Consider the following 17,147-nt stretch of genomic DNA (forward strand, 5'->3'; position numbering starts at 1 on the left):
CCCCCATGAATCACTGTTTAAAAACAGACTTATAAACAAGACTGATTATAATCATCAAACTTGCCAAGAGACTAAACTTCATTATTCCAATCACTAAAAAGAAATTATAATTACAAAACATGATGAGGTGCTAAATATCGCTACAATGGCAATCATATTACAATATAGAAATACACTAAATTAACATGTTATACGCCTTAAATTTACACAATGTTATATGTAAAATATAATTCAGAACAACAAAAGAAGTCTCCTCACATTTCCAAATGCTCCCTCGGTGCAGGATACCACCCTCATCTGAGAACCACTACTCCAGACCAAGGAGACTGACCCACCCACTTTAGTTCTTTTTTTCTGAAGACGGTTACTAAGCTCGACCCATCCCATACTCACAAGGGTGTGATCTCACTATGTCACCCTAGGTGACACGAAGTAGTTCTTAACACAAGTTGTGAGAAGATCTTGCTGGGCGTGGAGAACTTGCCAGATTTGGTAAGATGGTCAGTCAGTGGGAACGTCAACAAAAGCTAGGACAGGAGAATCGGATGCCACAGTGCTTCACTATATATTTGCGTGAAGAAAAGAATCCACATCAAAACGAAGGGCAGAAACGACTGAAATACAATTGACATTTCAAACAGTATTTTCAAGAAATATCCTCCTTTCTCAAACATCACTGAAAAATAAGCAATAGTGGAACAGTCGTTGAGCCAGGCAACTTCTCAAGTTTGTAAGTTTTCAAGTATTCTTACCTTTGCTGCAAAGTTAAAACAAGCTGTGAATCCCTCATTCTAGATATACGTCTCAAGGTTAAAGAACTAATCTACCGCAGAAGTCTTTTGAAGGGGCTTTTGAGAACCAAAGACGTGCAAGCATTAGTAAAGTAGAAGAACCTTCTTTTCTTCAACACTGCATCTGGGTGCAAAAAACACACAACACTATTCCCGTATATCCTTGGCTGGGGTACTGTTTTATATATGCCAGACTTCATGCCGTCAGGCTGGTCTCCAGATTTCAGGATACCCTCAGCTTGGCCATTTTGTTTTTTCTCACCTGCTCAATGGTCATTGCCTGGCCCCTTCCTCTGCTCCTCCAGCTGGGTCTCCCATAATCCTTTGCAACTGGACCACACCCTAATGGGTACATCACATCAAGTAGAGTAAACTGTGACAGCAGCTCTGGAAGAGCATTAGTTTTTTGTTTGTTTGTTTTTGGTTTGCTTTGTTTCTAAAATACTAGTTTCTTTATTTATTTATTTTTACATCTTTGTTGTAGGTGTCTCAACACATTCAGACACCTTTCTACTGCTTTGCTCAGTACTGCTCAGGCTATTAAAAACTGATAATGTGTCCTTCTCAACTTCAAATCATATGAAGGTTCATGACATTATGAGGCTATAATCACATTCTTTTACAGCTCCAGTCAATACAAGAGACTGAAGACAGTCATTCAAATGCCTAAAATTATGAGGTATCTACTTCGAATAAAGATTATGTCTATCTTCCTTTGTACTATAACAACTGGCCTTTCAAAGGTTTCAGATGATCAATAGAAAAACTTCTTTCAACATAGGATTGCCAGACTTGGCAAAAGACAAAAACCCCCAAAACTGAGAAAACAGGATGCCAAGTTAAATTTGAATTTCAGTTAAGTAACAATATATACACATATGGTATCAGACCCATGCAATGTTTGGGATATACTTACACTAAAAATTTATTTGTTGTTTATCTACAATTCATATATATCTGACAACCCTCTGCAGGTAACGAAAAGACTCTATGAATTAGAATTCTTTGGGCTGCTTGTGACAGAAATCCAGCTCATACTGGCTTAAGTAAAATGAGGAATTAATTGGTTGATATAATTGAAAGTCCAGGGATAGGACTGGCTTCGGATATGGCTGGATACAGAAGATCAAATGATAGCAACACTAGATTTTGTCTCTGTCTTTTTCAACGTGTTAGGCTGATGTCTCCACATGGAGGCCCCAAACAGCTCTAGGCTTATCTTTTCCTAGTATGGGTTGCCTTAGTGGCAAAAAGAGCTTCCCTTTCCCAGCAGCTCCAGCAAATGTCCTGTTACAGAGTCTCAATGCATTAACTGGGTCATGTGCCCATGTGTGAATCAATCACTACAACCCCTGGAATTGGACATTGTATTAATTTCCGGTGGCTGCCATAACAAATTACCAAAACTGGGTGGCTTACAACAACAGAGGTTTTATCCTGACGTGGTAGTGAAAGTAAAGTTGTGCTCTCTCCAAAGGCTCTAGGGAAAAATCCATTGCTTACCTCTTCCAGTTTCTGGGGGCTCCAGGCATTCCTTGGCTTGTGGCCACATCGTTCCAATCTCTGCTTCTGTGGTCACATAGCTTCCACCTCTCTTCTGTCCAAAACTCCCTCTGCCTTTCTCTTATAAGGACACCTGTGACTGCATTTCAGGCCCAGATGGATAATCCAGGATAAGCTCCTCCTCTCAAGATCTTTATTTAATCACATCTTTTGCCATATGGAGTAATATTCACAGATTATTGGGATTAGGACAGTGAAATGCATCTTTGGGGATAACTGCTCTGTTTACCACAGGCATTTAGGATTGAAAAGTCAGTAAGAAATACGTACCTGAGGAAGGGAAAAACGGACGCTACAAAGCACACAGAGCAAGAGGTTTATGACAAGGACTTTCTATTCTATTCCATTCCACTGATTTCATGTATTTACTACCTGGAGAGAGCCTCCAATGTCCTGGGCACTGTGCTGCCCACAGGAGCTTGTAGTCTAGTCTGGAGTATTTATCTAGCACCTACTGTGTAAGTACCAGGGAGGAAACCATGCTAACAAAGGGCAGTCCCTCCCCTTGGGAACTTTACTGATTTTACATTGTGGGCAGACTGTGGTGGGTACTACGGGAGTTGGCTCTGATTGGGACTTTTGGGCTGAGTTGTGAGGAAAGGAAGGGGGAAGGGGGACCTTCTAGGCAGAATAGCAGAGCAAAGCTGGTCTGTGGGGAGCACAGGAGAGTGGCCTGGCTTGAGGAAGTTTGGACAGAGAGTCTAGGACGCTAAATTCTATATAGGCACAGAAAAGCCATGGAAAGTTATTAAGAGAGGGGTGAGGTGACCAAAGTGGTATTTGGGGAAAATTACAATATTGTAGAGAATGGTTTGTTGAGTCTGAGGTAGAACCCTTGGGTCTACCTTTCTATCTTACTGCATTTCTATCTTACCCTCCCATCTACAATGACTCCCCAATCCGAACTAGTCCCCTTGCTGTTCTGCTTCACGCTTTCCTCTTTCTAGGCCTGTCATCATGCTGGTGTATTTCTCCACACTTCCAGGCCTGTGCCGAGCTCCTGCCGCGCACGCGGCTTCCCCAGCGCCCAGCTCTGCAGCGCCATGGTGGCCGGCAGCAACCAGCAGCTTCTCCAGGCACCTGGAGCAGTTTTGTAAGAGAGCGCCTCCCGTGAGAAACCAACCCATGAACAGCCTTCCCGGGCAGCTTAGAAGGTGATTTCTGGAAAGTTCTGGAGGGCAGATTTTCAGCAAGTTCTGCTGATGCCACAGCAACTTCTCTGCCACTCAGGGAGCCACAAGCCCTGTCCACGGAGGTCTCAGTCTTATTCCTATAGCCTGTGGATAGAGAGGCAGCTTTCTCAGATGCTCTACCTCAGCCCCATGGGGCAGCAGCTGCTCAGAATACCTTCCGTTCCTATATTCTTTACAGTTCTCTTTGCTTTTTACTAGCCAGACGCTCATGAGTCCAATCTGCTGCTATGTTAATGATTCTTTGTATTTAAACTTACCCTGTTTAAATTACTGTGTTTTCTAGATTAGATTAGATCCAAGAGGATACACCATCCTTCTACACCTTTGTTGTTTAATGTTATAGCCATTAGCCACGTGTGGCTATTGAGCATTTGAAATGTGGCTGGTGCCAAGAAGGAAATGAATTTTTAATTTAATTTAATTAAAAAAAAACCTGAAGCAGTGTACTTTTTTTCTGTTAAATATTTTATTGCATGTAAAATGTCCCATTTGTATTTTATTAATAACATGTTGAAATGATAATATATTACAGGGGTCCCCAACCCCAGGCCATGGACCAATACCGGTCTGTGTCCTGTTAGGAACTGGGCTACACAGCAGGAGGTGAGTGGTGGATGAGCCAGTGAAGCTTCTTCTGTATTTACAGCCGCTCCCCATCACTCGCATTACCACCTGAGCTCTGCCTCCTGTCAGCATTATGGTGAGCTGTATAATTACTTCATTATATATTACAATGTAATAATAATAGAACTAAAGTGCACAATAGATGTAATGTGCTTGAATCATCCGGAAACCATCCCCACCCCCTCAGTCCATGGAAAAATTGTCTTCCACGAAACTGGTCCCTGGTGCCAAAAAGGTTGGGGACCACTGATATATTAGATATAGTGGGTTAAATAAAATACATTTACATTATTTTCACTTGTTTCTTTTTACTTTTTTAACGCAGTTACTGGAAATTTTAAAATTATATATGTGGCTTGAATTCTATTTCTATAAGGACAGCCCTGTCCTACACCCATTTTCTGTTCAGTCTTTCCTGATTTTCCTAAATAGACATGACTTCTGCCTCCTCCACAGCTCTTTGAATTTCTCTTAGGATTTTCGTGGGGGGCATTTGCTAGTTATTCGCCTCCTCTTTCTATAGGCATCTCAATCTCCATTTGTGGAATTAGTGGCCACATACAGCTACAGAAACCAGAGCTGTCCCTGCTAGCCTGGGAGATGGGCATAGAATCAAAGACCTCCAACTGGAAGCTCCCTCTGGACACTATGTATCTTGAGCAAGTGTTGCAAACAAGTGGGGTCAGTTGGAGGTCCAGTGATGCAGCAGTGTGGCATATATACTATACTCACCCTATCTGCTGTGTCACTTTTGCAGTGATTTCTGCTGCCTAGCCCTCTGCAGCATCTAGGTTTTCCAAATTGGAGATCAATCAGTATGATTTCATGGATTCTCACCATTGACTCTCTGAGAACCTGACATTTGTCCAATCAATTCCTTTTTTTCCTTAAGAGTTACAAAGGCTGTTTCTGTTGTTTGCAACCAAAAACTCTGATTGATTCTGTATCGTTGTTCTACTATGTATTACATTTATTTCTAGCAAGTTCTAGCTATGGGGAAATTCTCAGTATTGCAGGATAAACTGAAAAGTCAGGCTTTGGGAAGCACAGGAACCAGCCCCACAGATCTACATGCCAAAAATGATGGGTGCCATCACTGAGATAAGTGCCCAATGATCTTTTTTAGTTCTTGGGTCATCACTTTGCTCATCTCAGAAATAGAGTGTAATGGATCAACTGAGAGTAGGGGTCTGTAGTAGGCAGAATAATGGTCCCTCAAGATGTTCATGTCTTTTTTAAAAAATTTTCTTTATTTACTTATCTGTTGGGCTTTCTTTTACTTATTTATTTATTTAGGGCTGCATTGGGTCTTCGTTGCTGTGTGCGGGCTTTCTCTAGATGTGGCGAGCAGGGGCTACTCTTCGTTGCGGTGTGTGGGCTTCTCATTGCGGTGGCTTCTCTTGTTGTGGAGCACGGGCTCAGTAGTTGTGGCTCGCAGGCTCTAGAGCACAGGCTCAGTAGTTGTGGCACACGGACTTAGTTGCCCCGCGGCATATGGGATCTTCCCGGACCAGGGCTTGAACCCGTGTCCCCAGCATTGGCAGGTGGATTCTTACCCACTGCGCCACCAGGGAAGTCCAAGATGTTCACGTCTTAATCCCTGAAACCTGTAAACGTTACCTTAAGTGGCAAAAGGGGCTTTGCAGATGTGAGTAAATTAAGGACCTTGAGCTCCAGAGATTATCTTGGATTATTGGGGTGGGACCAATGTAATCACAAGCATCCTTAGAAGTGAAGAAACTTTTCCAGCTGGATCTGAGAGATGTGACTACTGGAAGCAGGATTAGAAAGATGTTACTGATTTTGAAGATTGCTGGTTTGGAACATGAAGGAAGGGGGTTATGGGCTGAGGAATGCCAGCAGCCTCTAGAAGCTGGAAAAGGCAATGAAATGGAACTTCTTGAGAGCCTCCAGAAAGGAATGCAGCCCTACTGACACCTTGGTTTTAGCCCAGTGAGATTTTTGACCAACAGAACTCTGTTGTTTTAACTCTAGGTTTGTGATAATTTGTTAGGGTAGCAAATAGAAAACTAATACAACAGTCTATCGCTTGAGCTGGAGAGGCCATCACTTTGATTGACAGTCTGACCAAGGCTGTATTCCTTGGAGAGTAGGAGGTAAGTTCCTGTATGAAAATCGGGTGCTATTACCTAGTGAGGGAAAGAATGCTGAACAGACAAAACCTGGGGGCCTGCTGCAACCAACCACCACAGCCCCTTGCACATTGTTTAATCAAAATCTGTCCAGTTGAATTTTTAGGGCCATAAAGTGATTAGGTTAAACGTTCTGGGTGAGAAGTCTTGAGGAGACAGAAGAGAACTTTATAAGAAATGTAAACCCAAATTTACATATGCAACACTGCATATATAAATATTGCATCTTAAAAGAACTTTAAGAACTACATTTTAAAAATTCCAAATTTTGTCATAAAGATTCTTATGAAACTTGGAAAGGACTGATTCCCCCCTCAATAAAGATGTAGTTAACTCAGCCAGCTTCCCTAGTACCTAGACATATGGACCTCTTCTATAAAGTGTTTAAGAATCACTGGCTTAGTCACTGACTAATTAGCTGTTGATAAATCACAGACACTAATGGGAGCATACTTAGAGGCAAATGAAGTGGAAGTTATGGTCCACAGTCTAAGAAGGCAAAACATTGCTATGAGAGCCAAAAGGAGCAATAAGGGAAGTTACCGTGCCTGAAGGTGGGGAGGAGGTCAGAGCCAAGGGATACAAGTCAAGTCTATGGAAAAGCCAGGGCTGACAGCCAACACACGCTCAGCTTTTGAACACTTATTCTGACCAGGTGGCAGTCTAACAATGGGTAATGAAAACATCATTTTGGAATATACTCGAATATCACTCTAAAGGGGTCATTATTGTCAGCTCATGAAGATACTTTTCCTGCAGTTAATGAGATCCATGCTCAGGTGGTAGTAAGACATCTTGGTCACCTGTTTGAAGGGGAGTCTGTTCTGGTTGAAAACAGTTTTGGCTGTGAGCGTTCCCTCAGGAGTTCGCGTGTGTATCTGCTCGTTTTTTGGTGTTGGGGTTTGGGAGGGGTGGGCTAAGGAACTCTTTCCCCAGACACTAGAGCCAGGTAGGTTCAAAAAGAGATGGTTCTAGGAAAACTGTTCCCAATCCTGGCCACATGTTACAACTATCTGGGAAGCTTTAAAACAAAAATACCAATGTTCGGGCTCAGAACTCCAGAGGTGGGACCGTGGTCTCTGAATACTCTAAAAGCTCCCAGAGAATTCCAATGTCTGGCCAATGCCGTCACGGTTAAGAACCACTGCTTTACAATTTCCTAGTATGGTTATCCTATAGGTCGCTAGTTTTGTGGCATCTTCTCAGGCAGGTGTGGCTCATCTCAAACTCCCATGTGCCCGAAGGCCACCTGGGCGCTGTTTAAAATTCAAATTCCCAAGCCCCATCCTTAGAAAGTCCTAGAGGATCCCCCTTGCGCAACGCCCAGGAATCTTCATTTTCTGTTGCACGCCGTCCCAGGGTCGCAACCCGACAAATTAGCGGTGAGAGATAACAGCTGTGGGGAGATTAAGACCAACTGCGAAGGGCTGGTGGAAGAAAAAGGACTACTGAGGAGACGTGAGTGTGACCAGGAGTGTGGCGCTGGGTGTGGTCAGCTCTGGGTTCCGGAAAATTCCCTCGGGGCGGAGGCGGGGGTGCTGGGGGGCGTGTCTCTCCGGGCCCGTGTCTCCCCGGGCCCCGTCTTCCCGGACCCCTTCTCTCCGCCGCCGCTTCCCACCTTACGCGCCTCCTCCGAAAGCCTCTGGACCGCTCTGCTCGGCTCTCTGAGCCGCGACCAGAAGGCGCGCCGGGAGCCGCAGTGGGGAGGGGAGGGGCTGCTGGCGGAGGGGAGGGGGCGCGACGGGGGCTTCCCGGCTCCAGTCACAGGTCGGCCGCGGGCCGGGGCGCGCGCACCTTGGGGCCGGGTGTCCGGGCGCGGCCACGGCCTCGCCTCCTCGCCCTCGCGAGGCCGCCTCCTCACCGCGCCGCCGGCGCTGCCCGGGGGCGGGGACTCGCAGCTGCGGAGGCCGGAGACGCGGCGGCGTTGGAGGCTGCGCGGGGCGCGGAGCAGGCGGGAGCGCGAGGCCGGCGGCGGTGGGAGAGCGGCCCGGGCGGCCTGGGAGCCGGGCCTCGCAGCACCGAGCGGCCACCGGAGCCGCTGCAGGAGGTGAGTGGGCGGCACGCGTGCTCGGCGCGCCCTTCGGCCGCACTGACCGCCTTGCTTCTCCTTGTCCCTCCTCGGCCCCGGGCCCGCGCCCAGAGACCCCGCGCCGGGTCCCGGAAACACCCCCCGGCTTGTGCCCGGGCCTCAGCCTTTTACCGGAGTCGGCTCGGGGCCGGCCCCGCACCTCCCCGCGCCGGAGCCTCCTTCCCGGGGCCGCCCTGACCCGCCGGGTTCCGTCTCCCGGGCTGGGCTCCCCTGCGGAGGCCGGTCTGGGGCGATGCGGGGCCTTTCTTTTTGTTCTTAGCTGTGTCACGCGCGTCGGCATCCAAAGTCAAAAGCGAGCATTCTCCAAAGTCGCGCTAGTGCCTGCCGTGCGGACGTGATTGGCACGCGGGGAGGGCGGGCTGGCCGCGCCGCTTATCTCTTCCCCCTCAGCCCCGCGCGCGCTCGGGCCGCCGCGGTGCCCAAGTTGGCAGCGGTCGCGTCCTGGCAGGTGACCGGGAGCTTGACGCCGGGTTCTCGGTCTGCGAGCTGCCAGAGCTCCTCTGAAGCCCTTCTCAGGGATGCTCCGGGTTCCCTCCTGTACCAGTATTTCCCATCTTTGGCGGCGTGGAGGATACACAGAACTTTTGTTCTGCTGTAGAAATAGTCTCCTGGGTTTCCATACTCTTTATATGTCACACCCTATTTAGTATTCTTAATGATTGTTTTTTTGTAAAACAAAACAGGCAAAATGGCTATTTTGATGAGTGTTCTTTTTAGCGGAATTTAAGAATCATTGTATTCGGCAAGTAATGGTGGTGCTTAAGATATCCCGTTTACAAATTTGCAAAACCAGACTCGTGTGGCTTTCACGGTTTTGAGATTTCTTTTGTCTGGTTTGTGGTCTTCAAGGCCCAGTTGCTCTAAATTAGGCAAATATTGAGGGACATTCCTAGGAGCAGAGTAAGATGTCCAGTAGCCTGCTTAAATATTTAACAGCTCTAGAGTGACTCTGTTTGACTCATGGCCATGAGATTGACTCAAATTTGGCAGTTTTAGTATTTCTGAATTTTTTGCAACGTGAGACATGAGAAGTGGAATCTCTTGTTGGTCCTTGTGGGTCTCCTAGGGCATCCCTAGCTCTGTCTACTTGTGTTAGAGAAGATTAAGCCAAGCTCATGCTATCGTGAAGAATAGTTTTACTTTATTTGTAAATAGAAACCAGTAACTTGCTAAAGCTTGCTGTTCTTAGGTCAGAATTCAAGTTTTAAGGGGTCAGTGGTGAAAACATTGAGTTCATAGGGTGTTTAAAGAAAACAGGTTAACTCTTCAAGACGTATTTTGTTCTCCTGTGAAGATACCACTTTTTTTTTTTTTTTTTTTTTTTTGGTTTTTCTCAAAAATAAAAGACCAACGATGAGAAGAAGGAATGCTGGGGGTGGGGGTGTCAGATTTTGGGGACGTTGCCATTAGGAGCTAAGGATGCCGTCTGCTTTCTAATTGCTGGCCCTAGGTCCAGTTATTGATGGGGTAATGAAAAGATTTTGCATTTATATAGTTTTTTTGAGGGGTGCGGCTGAAACAGCAGTGAGGATGGTTGACCATGTTAGGCCCAGGGCTACCTTCGGTCCATTTATGTGGCCACCTTCCCAGCAGGGAGGGAACTGCTTACTGTGCTGAAGATCCTGTGAGTGTTGCAAGCTGGCTTTCTGCATCTGAAGCACAAAGGATAGCCAGGCAGAGCCTGGGGAAACTGCCTGTGCCAGGGAGAGTTAGAAGGTGGCCTGTCGCTTCAAGCCAGCTGTGCTGCGTGGGGAACAGGATCCCATCACGGGCGGTTTAGTGAAAGGGAGCTTGAAGGTAGTGTGGTTCCTGAAGACCAGCCCTGCTTCTAAACAGGCTTGGGGTGGCGGGGAGAGGGGGAGGCAGGAACAGGGATGAGGCCCTGTGCCTGGGGCTTTAATTCAGTTGTATTATTGTTGTTTTTATTTTTCTTTAGAAAAAAATAAGGTGCCTTAGGAAAAGGTTAATTTCTTTTTTAATGACCTGGGAAATAACATCTGTAATTGGGATAAGAAAAAAAAGCACTTTTTTTGGTTTAAAAAAAAAACTTGGTTAAAATTATTTTCTAAAAATTCACAGGAGTAAAAGGAACGGTCTTGATATGCTCTTGGCGTTCACCTTAACAAAGTGTGAATGTGATTTCACTTGCTCCCCCAAGATGGTCCTAGATTGTGGTTATTTTCTTTTCTAGACTTTTTCAAGTTACTGATGAAATTACATTGAAAGAGAGACTTGGCTTGAAGTTTAAGGATTATTTCCAAAATTCCCAGAGAGCTGACTTTGCTTCACAAAGAAATTTCCCCCATTTTCAGGAAAAAAATGCATACCTTCTCAGATTTTTAGAACATTTTGATCTTATTTTCCTGCAAGGCTGCATTAATAGAACTTCCTCTCACTAAGGTTTTGAAGATTAATTAGTGCCTGACAGGAAGAATATATATGTAAAAATACTATATAATATGATTATAGTGATATATATTGTAGTTTGCTGTGGTTTCCAAGCCTTTTTGCTCATTCTTGTTAGTAAAAAAATTTTAACACCTAAAACGAATACAGTGTAATATGTCAGTTATGTCTCAATTAAGACCAATTTTTAGCACTCCTCTTATGTGTGTTTGTTACTTAATTATAAATTATATACATGTGCTACTGTCATCATTTTCTTGTGTCTCAAGATTCAGTGTACACTTAGGGATGGATTCACTGTTAATCACAGTGGAGGTAAAACCCTTTTTCATATACTCCTTGAATTTTGAGTATTTTTGGCCTGGTTCTTGTCAGATCTGAGTACATCATCATTGTTTTTACTTTGTGATGTGGCTCCGGTGAAGCTGACTCAGGGCGGGAAGTGTGTTCCCAGCCTTGGGCTTGTGTTCACCTCTGCTTGCGTTTATTAGTGTAGCTTTAATTTGTGCTTTCGGTAGGAATCTTAAAGCTATTCACATCCTCTGCGGGGTTTCGTTTAGTTATAATTTGTCCATCTACCTCATTGTGCGCTTGCCAAAGCCAAAGGAGTGCTTCAGGCACCTCAGAGGGCTGGTGACAGGTGACCCTCGACAGAGGGTCTTTGTGATGTTGCAGTCAGTCAGTTCCTGCTTTTATTAGCACTATTTGTATTTCATGGTAGTATAAGTAGTACAGTGTAACATAGTGTAAAATAATTAGTATATACATAACATATTTAACTTGTTATATGTAATATTTATCTTACTAAAGCATAGTTGCTATTCTACTTTTTGGATAAAAATAAATGTAACTTCTAGGATTTTTTCCCCAGCCAGGTGGAGCATCTTTTATACCTTCTGGGATGCATGCACCCTGCTGGTAGACAGTTGGTTCTCTCACTTTAGCCCCACTCTCAATACCACAGCAGTTCCTTTCAGTTAAGTATTTACTTGGTGGCAAGTAAATGCCCTCGTTTAATTTTCACACCAGCCTTAGAAGACAGACTCCAAGGTTATCCCTTTACAGACGAGCCCAGGAGGTTGGGAGGAGAAGAGGAACTGCCCCGTCAGCAAGTCAGAAACGGGTCCTCACGCTGCCCTGCATCTCCTCTCAGTTACCTGCCCAGGCTCAAGACAGGGACCTGGGTCTTCTTAGTGTCCCTGGTGGTGGGGTCCAGCACAGAAGGGAGCCTTGGAATGTATTTGAGTGAGTTCAGTGTATTTCTCTACTTCGTAATACATATATATGTTGTCATTGTTTTGTTTTAGAAGAAGCTGTAAAATACTGTGATTTAATCTGGGAATGCTACAAATACAGCTTCAGAACTTGCTAATGTTACCATTATACATCTTCCTAACATCTCAATTTTTTATTGTTACTGTTTGGCTTTTGTATTAAAGATACGCTCATTGAGGAAAAAAAAATGATATAAAGCAAAAAAATGAAAGCTTCATTCCTCTATACATTCTGCTCCCTTACTACAACTTGTATATATCCTTCCTTATAAACATTTGCTATACATTTTCTATGGTAGAAAAATATATTGATTTATTGAGTGTATTTAAAAAATTTTTTCAACAAAAGTAGGATATGATAACTACTATTTTGTAACTTTTTTCATGTAACAGTTTGTATTTTGATCATCCGTTGCTCTGTAACAAATCATCTCCAAGCTTAAAACCATCATTTTATTATTGCTCCTGATTCTGTGGGTTGACTGGGCTGCAGTCTTTTGAGGCCCAGTTGGGCTGGAACTTCAAGATGGCTCATTCGCTATTACCAGTTTTTAAAGTATTGCCTTGGTGAATTCTTGGACAGAATTTTAATATACTAATGATTGATTTAGAAAAATTTTTTTAACTATTTCTCTGATATCAGTGCTGTCAGAACTGGAGGGTCTAGCCCATCAAAATGTTCTCTGTCATTTATATCTGTGTAGCAGATAGATGATTCCTTATCTTTCCTCTGTGTTTTCTGTATCAGTGAGGGAGGTCCTGTAGAAGCCATGTTGCTCTGGAATTAGTTATCACTTCATTCTGATTAAAGAAGAGGTACCTTTATCCACAGGTGAACAGTGACTTTGAGATGGCCAAAGGGAGAAAAGACCCTCGACGAAGTTTCTTTAAATGGAGTCCATTTGGGGTTACTCTTTACCTCTTAGGGAGGTAAAAAGAAACCTTATTTCTCTAGGGCACACAGTAGTAGATAGGTTTGGGGACAATGTTTGCAACTGCAGATGGGAGGTGTGAGAAAATAGTAGAGTAAAACGGAAGGCCAAAGGCCATGAAAGAGTTGGGAGGAAAAAACTCAAACTCAGCCTTTGAACAGTAGGGAAATACAAGTATTTCTCCAAAGATAAACAACACACCCCCTCCAACATGTCTTTCTGCTTTTTGAAAATAAATGAGTGCAGCCAGAACAAGATTTACTTGTCAGATTTGTCCAGTGAGCTCTGGAGAGGACAGTGGTTCTCAACCTAGACCTGCATCAGCATCCCATGGAGGGCTTTTACACACAGACCCCGAGTCGCTGACTTGTTGGTCTGGGGTGGGCCAGAACATTTACATTTCTAACATTCCCACATGCTGATGCTGCTGGTCCAGGGAACACGCTTTGAGAACCACTGAACTACAGCAGGTGTCTAAAGGTATAGCAAACCTTTTCTGTAAAGGGCCAGATGGTATTTTAGGTTCTGCAGGCCCTGTGGGCTGTGTCCCAGCTGCTCACTTCTTGTAGCCTGATAGCGATAGACAATACGTAAATGAATGGGCATCGTGGTATCCCAATAAAACTTCATTTAGGGACACTGAAGGTTTAACTTCATATATTTCAGTACTTTTCATGTCATGACATATTATTATTCTGATTTTTTTCACTTAAAAAACTTAAAATCTGAGCTTTCAGGCAGCGTACAGAAACAGGTGGCTGGCAGGATTCGGCCGTTAGGCTGAAGTTTACCAACTCCTGAAGTAGACTAGGAGGAATTTGGGAATGCCTGCCAGCGTGTAGTCTTGGTGTCTGTAGGGAAGGTAGCCCTTCTTCAGAAAATCAAGTGCTGGAAGAAGCACAGTGGAATTTGGTTCTCCTCATTCATTTTCACTCATTCACTTCAGTTTTTGGTATTTTCACTGCATAGCGCTAAACATGCACATTAATTTTTAGTTTTTCTTTTTAAAACATTTTATTGAGTATAATTGATACAGCATTAGTTTTAGGCATACAACAAAATGATTCAATATTTGTATATATTGTGAAATGCTCACCACGATGAGTCTAGTTAACGTCTGTAACCACATAGTTACGAATTTTTTTTTCTTGTGATGAGAACTTTTAAGATCTACTCTCTTAGCAACTTTCAGATATGCAATACAGTATTATTGACTACATTTACCATGCTATTAAAGGGTTTTCTTTCTAAACTGTTAGCTTCTAGAATTGGGGAAAAATTGGAGGTTGGGAAAGTGAGAGGAGGAGAATCTGTGCACTTCCTAGTAAGTTTTTTTTTTTTTTTTTAAGAAGATGTTGGGGGTAGGAGTTTAGTAATTTATTTATTTATTTTTGCTGTGTGGGGTCTTCGTTTCTGCGCGAGGGCCTTGTCTAGTTGTGGCAAGCGGGGGCCTCTCACTATCGCGGCCTCTCATTGCGGAGCACAGGCTCCAGACGCACAGGCTCAGTAGTTGTGGCTCACGGGCCTAGTTGTTCCACGGCATGTGGGATCCTCCCAGACCAGGGCTCGAACCCGTGTCCCCTGCATTAGCAGGCAGATTCTCAACCACTGCACCACCAGGGAAGCCCCTAATAAGTTTTTAAAGCAATTTAAGGAGAATACAATGGACTTGTCATTTAACCCTAATGGTTTACAGCAGGAGTTGGCAAAGTTTCCGGAAGGGAAAGATAGTAAATACTTTTAACTGTTTCAGCCTTCATAATAACCCATCTCAACTTTTCAACTCTGCCTTGTAGCTAGAAATCAGCTGTGGGCAGTACTTCAAGGGCTGGGCATGGCTGTGTTCGGCAAACCCTTATTTACAAAATGGGCCACCATGGCCTGTGGGCCTTGGTATGCTAACCCCTGCCTTGGAGACATTCTTGGGACGGAGTAGAATATCTCTAAACCCTCCAAAAAAATGCTGAGTGGGGCGTCCTCCAGTCTGTTTGCTTCACTATGGTGACTTCTGAACTCCATGCAGGGCACCTCCGGCCCTCCACCATCCGGGTGAAGCCAGTTCTTCTGAAAAGGAATAAAGGTGCGGCTCCCCTGCTGTTCGGAGAAGGTGTGTTGTTTCTGCAGTGATGACATTGGTCAAACAAGCCAATCCGATTTGATTGCTCCCATCTATTTGCCTATATGATTTAAAACCTCTATGTGAAAATGAGGAAATGAAAAAATTATTTAACTAGGAGGTTCAAGGGGCTCATGCATTTGGCCAGTTGCCCATTTTCTTATGCTTTTTCTTTTTCTGAAAAAAGTAATTAGAGGTCTCTGTTTGCTTATAAAAATTTTTGTCTTACAAGCAAACAGTAATTTTAACCAGTAGATTGAATTTTTAAAATTAAGCCAGTAGAAAGAATCTGCAGGGTTTTTTTTTTTTTTTTTTATGACTCTTTCAACTTACCAAGAAACTTTTAGTGCAGACACACACCACTTTCTTTCATTCCAGGGAAACCTGGAATTTCACAGAGTTCGGCTGATTTAGGTTCATCTTTTTCAGTATGTCAGGTGACTGTAATCAAATATGAGACAAAACACATTCTGAAGCCTAAATTATAACTATTAATCTGTCTGACACAGTCTGTCTCCCACCCACTTCCATCACCCTGCAGTCTACATAAATTCTAAGGTGGAGGAGAGGAAGGCGTTTGAAATGTTTGACAGCTGTAAACTCTGGCTCTGAGTTCCCGCCCTCAGTCTTCCTCAGGCTTTGGCATTTACCACCAGTGTTTGTCCCTTTGTCTTCAGCAGCAGGGTTCCTGCAGTCCTGGAAGTCCGTGGTGAGGCATGTTGCAGGCCCTCCCTTCCTCTTGGCACAGCTGTGGTCATCTTACCTGGGCAGTCCTGTGTCCATTGGGAAGTCCAGGACTCTCCTAACCATCCCTCTGGGTGGCTGCACACCGTCCGGCTGGCCAAGTGCTGGGTCACAGTGACGGGCTTCTGAGACTGTACTCAACTTCCTGGCATCTCTCTTTTGCATAATGTGGTCCTGGTCTGGGATGTCTACTGCTGCAGCGGTATCCGGAGTCAGTCCCAGGAGGTGACAGTTACTGCTGCTTCAGTTGACAGCAGAGTCAAGGGAAGAATGCAGATGGCTGGTTCCTATAAAGTAGAATGATTGAGGAAGGAAAGCATTCATCACCATTTTCTTATAAAACAAGAAAAAGACCAGATCTGGAAATGATTTGTTTTTCATCTTTCCATCTCTAATAATGATAGTCAGCATTTATCGAGCAATTGACGCTATGTACCAGTTGTGGTTCTAAGCACTTCTCATATCTTTACTCATCTGTTACTCACTTGAACCCTCTGCCGAAGACGGTGAGGCACAGATGGGTCCTGTGACTCCGAAGAGGTGGAACCAGGATCCGACTCTGGCCATCAGGTTCCAGAGTTTGTTCTCTTAACACTGCCCTGAGCTTCCTGGTGCTAGCACATCACCTGTCCCCTAGTAGTTGCTCATTAAATTTTTTTACTGACTGGCTAAAGGAAGGAGAATGTTAAATGATCATTTGTACACGTCCTTGGAGTGAGAGTTGAGTTATATTGTTTTCAGAGCTAAAGTATACCCACCCTGACTTACATCTGCAGGAATAACAAAAGGTCGAGTGTCCCATCTAAAAGTTTATTTTTAGGGAATTAAGCATATGACAAAGATGGCCTTTCAAAGAACTAAGTAAAAATAGTTTATTTCATAAAGGATGCCCAAGGAACTGGCCAGCCATTACAAAAAATAAAAAAGAGTTGTTTTCTTTGTATTTCCTTACTCCTTACGTCAAAAAGGAATTCCAAGTGGATGAAACATTTACATATAAATATGAAAACATAGATATGTTGAGAGGAGATATGGGTAAATGTATATATAAACTTAGAGTAGGAAATGTCTTTCTAATCATAAGCAAAATCTAGAAGCAGTAAAAGAAAAGAGTGATAAGATTAGGTTATTTTAAAAACACCACCAACAACCAAAAATTATGGGCAAAAAATTTTACAGAGAAAGGAGGAGTGGGCCCAGTTGTTTGTAATTTAAGAAGCATCCCAGGCGATTCTGATACTCTCTGAGGGTTAAGAGCAGCT

Source organism: Phocoena phocoena, chromosome 6, assembly GCF_963924675.1.
Source record: "Phocoena phocoena chromosome 6, mPhoPho1.1, whole genome shotgun sequence".
NCBI classification, from domain to species: domain Eukaryota; kingdom Metazoa; phylum Chordata; class Mammalia; order Artiodactyla; family Phocoenidae; genus Phocoena; species Phocoena phocoena.